Raw genomic sequence first — 8,328 nt, forward strand, 5'->3', positions numbered from 1 at the left:
CAGCGAGGAGGAGACCAATGGGCCAGGAAGCCCTGCTGAGGAGCAGTCCCTGTGGGAACAGCCTCTGCTCTCAGCTTGGATCTCTCCCAGCGAGACAGTCCCTGCCAAGGCAGCCTCTGTTCGCCAGTCGAGCGGGTCTCTCCACCCCTAGGTGAGGGGCTCACAAGTCTTTTAAGGCAACCAGGTAGCCAATCAGGTTGCTTTGTTCTTAGAAATTTCTAGTCTAATTACATCATGCTCTTCAGAGTTGAGCATGTTCACAGTTACTGACAAGCTAGATAGTTGGCAGATTTGAGCATGCGTGTTGTTACAAAACTAGGTCAGTTGTGATTGACAAGCCAATAGGTCATATAGGGGGCACATGCTGGGCATGCTGTGGAATTTTCCATAGGCCTTGCCTGCTTGTCTGCACATGATCAGACTTAACTCTTGTGTTGCCAGCATACATTCAAAATTTGATCCGGACAGGAAAAAGGATAGAGGGAAACACAAAGGGAAGCTTGTTCCTCACAAGAAGCAATGGCCCAGGCTAAAAGCTAACACCTTCTCCTTTCGATGCCAGCAGCCAATCTCACTGAGCCACATACCCCTAGCCTGACGTAGGTCCCTCCCAGGTTTACCCAGCATGCCAGCTTCAAAAGGAGAACTGGAGATTCAGTAGGATTCACAAGTGCAAAATTAGAACTGAATTAGAATTGAGTGACTATGCCAAACAGATTTGAAACATATCAAACTCCCTTTTCAGACAGTGTCACAGAGCACTTAGGTGCCCTGTGCCTGAAAGTGGAAATGGCTCAGGAGAGACCCCTAGTGGCAAGGAGGGGGAGGATCAGCTGCCAGTCACCAGGGCAGCACAGGTGCTGGTTGCTGGGACAACCAGTGAAAACCAGCTGACAGGAAGGGGCAGGGCTTGGCCCTTCTTAAGCCCAGGACTGAGGCCAGGAGGGCAGTTCCCATCTGGTGGCCAAGGAAGGGGGAGCTCGACCAGTGTAGAGAGAGAGGAGAAGCCAGACTGCTTGAGCATCCCCTGGTTGCTGCCATGGGTCAGAGTATTTCCCAGTAGGGATTGAATGTTGTTCTGACTATATGGTTTAGCTTTATATTATAGCCAGGAGGCTTGGATTTGCATTAGAGCCGATTGGTTGGTGGTATTGCTTCTGTTTGTAGTTTTATAAGACTGGAGGACCAGGTGAGGCTATTAGGGGTTGGAGGAGGCCTCATAGGGGCTCCACGGTAGTGTGGGGGCCCCGATGCCCTCATTTTGGGGTGCATTGACCCTGGCCCCAGTGCGGGCAATTGTGAGAGAGGCCCCAGTGCAGGCAATTGCGAGAGAGGCCCAGAGAGCGCCAGTGAGAGCGCAGGCTGCGAGGCAAGCCAGAGAGCGCCAGTGGGGCGCGGAGCGTGGAGTTGACCAAACAACATCTGATACATCTGCAAGGCTTGGGGTGTGGTACAGGGGTGGTTGGAGCCACACATAGCCCCTAAGGCTGGGGTGCACCGAGTCACCCAGGATAGAACACAGACTGGGAGATATCAGGGCACCGTGCCAGAGAAGACTAAGGGCAGCCTCCCTTAAACTGTTAACATCAAAGACGTGGCGGGCAAGATTGTGAGGGTGCTTTTAATATCACCTTGGCATGGTAGGGGGTGCTAAGGGAGTTCATGGCCACCCCTAGGACCCCGCCCTGTGACAGAGAGGATATCAGTTATCAATGTGTCCTTTATTAATGGAAAAGTCAAGGGGAGCTCTGTTCCATGCTGCGAATGATAATTACTCTTCTTCCTGTGACAAAATGTATAAAAAAGGGGAAGAAGAGATAGAATCATAAAGCTAGATAAAATAAAGCCTTTTTGTTGGTACTTTTAGGATACAAAATACCTGGTTACTCATGGCAGATGTTTTTGCTTGCTGCCTTGACACAACATCTTTTGTTCTGGACCTTGCTTACTTACCTGGTATTTATTTTCTCCACCACTTAAGCTTAATTTCCAACACACCAAGTTTGGTCTATTAACCTTTCAGTCCCATTCTCCTCTTATTTAACCAGACACAATCCCAGCACCATCTTTGAGTTAAATCAATTAAACCTTTTTGTTTGGCCTAATCTAGTCTATTTGCCTCTTTATACCTTTTATACTTCCATCGTAATTTATTGTTATAGATAATTAAAATATTTTGTAAACTTTCACCCACTTTCCAGCACTAAAGCTGGCTAGACCTCCAATTAGTCTACCATGCATCATGGCCCAAAACATGCATAAGCTGGGAACTAACTGGGAGTGTTGGATTCACTCCTCTAGTGGGCTGGAATAATTCTTGCACTGGCTGAAAATAGTGTTGTAGCTGAACTCCACTGATCTTTGAGAAGTTGAGCTCTTGTTTTGAATCCAAGCTTCACAATTTAGGTCCATCATATGTTATATTCTATATAAACATATAAACCTGTTCAAGAATGCCCTCTGGTATTGTCCTTTGGCAGGGATGGAGGTGGGGATGAGGGGGGTGGTCTTTTGTATGATTTTTTTAACTGTGAGATTGTATTTGTTGGAGGAAGAGAAGTATTATGCATTTTAGGAGACATTCACAGACCCTCTGTAGGAGAGCAGGGTGTGGGGTTTGGAAGGAACATGGGGGAGCAGGTGTGAGGCAAAAGAGTGGGAGTGGGTAGGCAGGCAGTGTTGGAGGGAAATGGAAAGAGGTTATGTATAATGAGATATGAGTAGGGACTGGGGAGAACATCTGAGATGGGCTGGAGGATTTGTTTTCTTGGGTACAAGGCAGGGAAGTTGGGTGGAGTACTAAAGTTTTAGGGTGTCAGTTGAGGAATTGGTTGTTTCTTACCTTTGGGGCTGTTTGTTATTGTAAGCTGCTCTGAGCCTTTCTGGACAGGGCAGGATATAAAATGCAATAATAATACTAATAATACCAGTGACAACAATAACAATGATGATAATATCTGTGGGGGAGGTGGTTATTATAGATACAATAATTCATTACCAACATATATTATAGATGCTACAAACTGATGACAAAGCATGTTCACATTACTTCTGTCTAACATTGTTTATACTCACACAAACTGTGAATTTGCAGGTAGTGTTTATATACAGTCTATTCCCTAGGGGTGACCTATAGGCATTCAAGCTTTCACAGCAGAAAGACTACATGCCATGCATGTTGATTTTTAGACCCTTTAAGAAAACATAATATTGGCTATAAACTCAGATTTATGTCTGTCTAATTTAATCAAATGCTAACAATCTGCAAAGATGTTGAAATACATGAAGAAAACTTATTCCAGCTTTCAATATGCTGTTTAAATCTGTACCTCTTCCACTTTAAAAAAAAAAAAGAAAAATTAGTTAAATGAAATTATTTATTAAGATTCTCCTTAGAAATTCAGGATAGAAGGAGGCAACACAATATATTCTGAATGGAAATACATTCTTATTTTAAAGAGAACTCACAGAAATCTTTAATTAAGAAACTGCCAAACCTTTTACCCTGAAATTGTACAACAAAAAATACATTTCAGCTGGGACCAGCAAATTGCCATATTTGTACATAAAAGAAGCAGAATGATTTAAAGCTGAAACTCAGTAAATTACAGATTCTGCATGTCTTACATAACCCCATTATAAAAAAGGCTCCTCTTCTGCTGAAACCTTTGAGCACTTCTCACTGTTAGCAGGTTCCTTTTTAATGATTTAAATATTATACAAATACATAGGCATTCTTGTGCTTTCGATAATCAGAATTTGAAATTAAAATAGGTTGCTGAGAGTGATTTTACACATGAATGTCTGTAAGGTAGAAAATGTGGATTCAGAAAACCTATTTAAGATTCTGAATTCATATAAATAGCTGTGGGCCCAATTCAGCAATATGTTCAAACATGTGTGTAACTTTAAGTATGTGACCAGTCTCATTAGTCTCATTTGAATTAATAGCAAATGCTTATAAGTGAATCGGGGCATGATGGTAAACCACAAGCCAAGTTTTCATAGGGGGTTAAATTGGTAGTTCCATTGATATCCTTGCTGTTGAAGTTTTAAAATCAGTGGAATTAGCATGATTTATGCCAGCTGAGGATCTAAGGCCAGATTTTGAACACATTTTGGTATTTCCCTGCTCTCTGATATAAATCCAAAAAAACAGCCAGAGCACTTACCATTATCTACCTAGAGGAAGCCAATTAAAAAGGCAGAGAATGGAGGTTTGAGATACAGTTCTCTCTTTATGGCCCATCACTTGGAATCCTTTCATGAGAGTAGGTACCTGCAATCACTCTTTGAAACAGTCCAGCAGCTATCACCCTGGTGGTGCTCCTGCAGCTTCTGCCTATTTCACCTAACAAGCTAGTAGTTAAAGTACTTACCCAGGAAATTGTAGACCTGGGTTAAAGTACCCCCTCAGGATGAAAAGGTTCCTACCCCCATCTCCCTCTTCTCAGAAGAATATCCTCACAAGTCTACAAGCTATTGTAGGTGGGGGAAAAGGAAGAGGGCACTCTCCACTTCTCCTGTTGAAACTGTACAGGGTTTTCATCTGTCTGTAAATGTATAGACAGTCCATAAAAAAATAGGTTAGAAACACCTGTCTGTAAATTCTGTATGAAAATTGCAACATCTAAAAGTCATGAACCAAAAACAGCTCCACAAAATCAGCTCTGTAAAAGCAAGGAGCTGATTGAAGCTCCATACTTGGACACATTGCTGAAGCTCAGATGGAGCACAGCAGTGCCACCTGGTGTTCAAGCAGGAGGAGGCACTCCAAAGGTATCTCTCAGGGCTTTGTGGCTCCTTCCCTTAACTCCACCAGCCATGTGCTGCTGCTAGTGCTGGTGCTGCCTTCCATCTGCCTGTAACACTTCTGGGTTGCAGATAGGCATAGTGTTCATTGGACCAGGGTAAAAGCTCTGTGTGTGTTGTGCTTTGTGTGTCTGTGTGTTGTGCTGTGTCTGCATTGGGCTGGATGTGTGTGTGTGTGTGTTGTGCAGTCCCTTGCCCCTGGCAGCTCTCTCCCCTACTTGGCCTGCTAGCCACCCCCCACCAACTTTCACCTGCAGCCCAGCAGCATCCCTCCCCACTTATCAGGTGCTGGTTGGCTATCCAGGCTGTCATGGGAGGAGGGTAGGGAAGGAAGCAAACCATCAGAATCCAGCAGGACAGTTAGTCCCCCTGGCAGGGGTGCCTTCTGAGATACTGGAGGACTGTGAATTGGTCGTTTGATCTCCTGTAAACAAAGTTAGGTTAGGCTGAGCTGATTAGCACAGCTCAAAGGAATACCTCACTTCAAATGGTGTAACTTTAAGACTCCTGGGCACGTACAGATGTGTGTGAATGTTTAGTTCCCCAGGAATAACTAGCAGCGGCACACCTTGCACTGCAACTACGGGTCCCCAGGGAACACCCATGCTACACGTGCTTTAGCATATAGCAAATTACCCCAGGAGTAGTAGGGGAGGCTGGGGCCAGCACTGTGCTGGCCCCAGCAGCCTTATCTGGGGTCCTGGAGGCTTCCCAGGGCTGCAGCCTAGGTGATTCTGCCACATGGAGCCTGACAACGGAATGCGACTCCAGGTGGCCCAGCTCTGCTTTTCAGCAGTGCTTACTTGGGCAGCACTCACTTAGGATATCCATCAGTGCTGACTTGGGATATCCAGGGGTCAAAAAAAACTGTGGAAAAAAAAATGGTGCAACACAGCACCGTGGAGCATGGAGAACACTGGACAGTGTGGTAAAAGTGTTTGCAGCACCACATACTGCATGACTGCACTTGTCTGGATGCACCCCTAGGTCATGTCCAGATGAGTGCAGACATGTGGTATATGGTGACGCAGACCCGTCTGTGGCACCACATATGCAGGCATTCCCAGCGCTGCTACTTTGCAGCATGGGGGTGGGTGGGTTGACCCCAGGTTATCCAGCCAGGCTCCCTGCTGCAGAATCAGCATGGCTGCAGATCCTAGAGGCCCCCAGGACTCCAGGTACTACCCCAGGCTCTCCTACCCCACTCAGGGTAACGTGCCATGTGCCAGAGCACACATGACATGGGTGTTCCTCAGGAGACAAGTAGCAGCAGCACAAGATGTACTGCTGCTACTTGTCCCTGGGAAAACTAAGGCCATGTGTAGATGAAACGAGGTGTGTGTACACGACATTTTGAAGTGGGCTAAATGCTTTTTGCACTGCTTTAATGGTGTCAGTGTTTGCATGCCTCGGTGGCGTATTGTACATTAATTCCAGCCACTGTAGGAAATTTGGTGGCGTATTGTGCCTTAAATGACTTGGGGCACAGGAAACTAAAACTCCGAGGAGCAGTTTTAGTTTGCTGCCGCTACAGCCGCGGGGCCAAGCACTGGGTTCCATGCAGCTTAGGGGCTCTGCAGGAAGCCCTGCAGGCAGCCTGGCAGCAGCCCAGAAAGACAGGCTCCACCCAAGAGAGGGAAAAAGAAAAGCAGTGAGCCTGATTCCCCCCCTGCCCAGGAGCTGCGCAGGAGCCCAGTGCTTCCCTTTGTGGCTACAATGTCCCCCGGGACCACCGGAGCCAGATGCCTGTGGGCGGGTGCCGCCTTGTGGGGGGCCACCACTGCCACAGAGGGAAGCACCAGCCCCCCCAGCCCAGGGACCGCTCTGACTGCCAGCAGCTCACCCTCCCCTCCCCACCACCAGAGAGGCAGGTAAGTCAGTGTGTGCACAACACAGGGGTTTAATTGGCCCTAAATTGAAGGGTTGTTTTTAAAAACCCATCGCTTCAATTAAGGGGCCCCATTTAATCTACACATGCCCATACATTCTAGCAGGAATGTGTGATTCTTCATATTTTAAGTGCTTTTAATGAGGTTCAATTGTAACTTCACCTACAGTTCTTGGAGGAGGGAACACAGGTTTTCTCCCTCCCAGCCAAATGCTCTTACTGCTTGAGGATCTAGGCACCTCAAGGATTAAGCACCACTTAAGCTGGAACTTTTAGAAGTGTGATTGTGCATTCTGGTGTCTAAATCCTTTTTTTTTTTTTTTGGATCTGGTCTTTGCAATGCTAAATTGAGCTATACCTACGTTTCATAAGTATAGGCCTTGATTCATCTATATCTGTTAAACTGTGGACCACTCATTCATGCCATAATTACTTAGGGCAATGTCCCATTTATCTCTGTGGAATTTTGCCTGTATAAAGACTTAGAGTCAGACTGTTAATTTTAACAGAAACCTGTTCAATTTTGTCACAAAAATGGGTCTCCATATGTACTGTAACTGAATTATTAAGTGGACAGATTATTTGCCTGAAGACTTCTTTATCTGGCCTAGAAAAATGTGTGGGCCATATTGTACTAAATGAGTTCTGGCTGATATAAAATGATAAACACTCTGCTTTTCACATTCTTTCCTTTTAACCCATATTTTGTTGTATATTATTCCAAACAACTGAGTTCAGAGAGAAAACCCATTCTAACAGAAGGTACAGTCTAATGCCATCTCCTTACAGGCAATTGCCATGGGACCTAGGAACAAAAGTAAATGTTACAGAGACTGATTGTTCTGGTCCTGTTTATTTTTGGGAAGTTTTGTTGAGCTAGTTATAGATTCTGTATCATCAGTAGTTTAGGATCATCACAAGACCCCCAACCTTGGAAAAGCTCATGCTGCTAGTCCTTAAAATGCATCCCTGAGCATTTGCATTTTTCCATTTACTGACAAATCAGTTAATAGAAAACTATACAAGTGGACTAACCATTGATAAAATCCCAGCCTCCACTTCTTATAGTAGCAGCAGCTATCCCACAAAGCAAAAGGAGAGGATGGAAAACACCATGCCAGTGCTGATAAATATCATTCTTATATTTAAAAGGAATTCAACTTTAAGAGCTTTAGGAACATGTGTTATCCTCTAAAGCCTAGAAGGGATTTATGGTGCACTTCCTAGAGATACTCCAGTCAGAGTTACTCCATTCCCTTTGACAAGCTCTTTGAAATTGGCACAACTCAAAGGGTAGCCTTTTTGTTATTTCTGTGGAATTGCAAAGACTTTGATATTATTAGTTTTAAAATAGAAGCTTTTTTGTTAAGATCACATTCATGATTTTGAATGTCCTAGTAGAGAGTCAGAGTGATTTAGTAAGTTAGGAAAGGCAGTCTGGAAACTACTACACAGCACAGAATCTTAAGCCATAAGGTAAAATACTTCTTTGAAAACAACCTATCTCTATAAAACATAGTACAGAATCACAGCACTAAAGAATTTGGCAGTGAGACTCCTATTATTCTTGAGTGAGTCATCATTTGCATCTGATCTGTTCATATTGTTTCGTGAATAGCATGCTAACA

The 8,328-nt window shown here is 44.7% G+C and overlaps 1 long non-coding RNA gene across 1 annotated transcript in view; it reads right to left on the reverse strand.

The window, feature by feature from the left end:
• LOC109302574 overlaps positions 1-7,872 on the reverse strand; it is a 9,167-nt gene extending 1,295 nt beyond the window's left edge. The window contains exons 1-2 of the long non-coding RNA XR_002098848.1: positions 7,862-7,872; positions 6,013-6,016 (exon numbers count right to left, since the gene is read on the reverse strand). This is a non-coding gene — a long non-coding RNA (uncharacterized LOC109302574). The remainder of the gene's footprint in view (positions 1-6,012; positions 6,017-7,861) is intronic.
• Positions 7,873-8,328: the final 456 nt, after the last annotated feature.

This window comes from Gavialis gangeticus, unplaced genomic scaffold (assembly GCF_001723915.1).
Source record: "Gavialis gangeticus isolate Ggan-Ray unplaced genomic scaffold, GavGan_comp1, whole genome shotgun sequence".
Lineage (NCBI taxonomy): Eukaryota > Metazoa > Chordata > Crocodylia > Gavialidae > Gavialis > Gavialis gangeticus.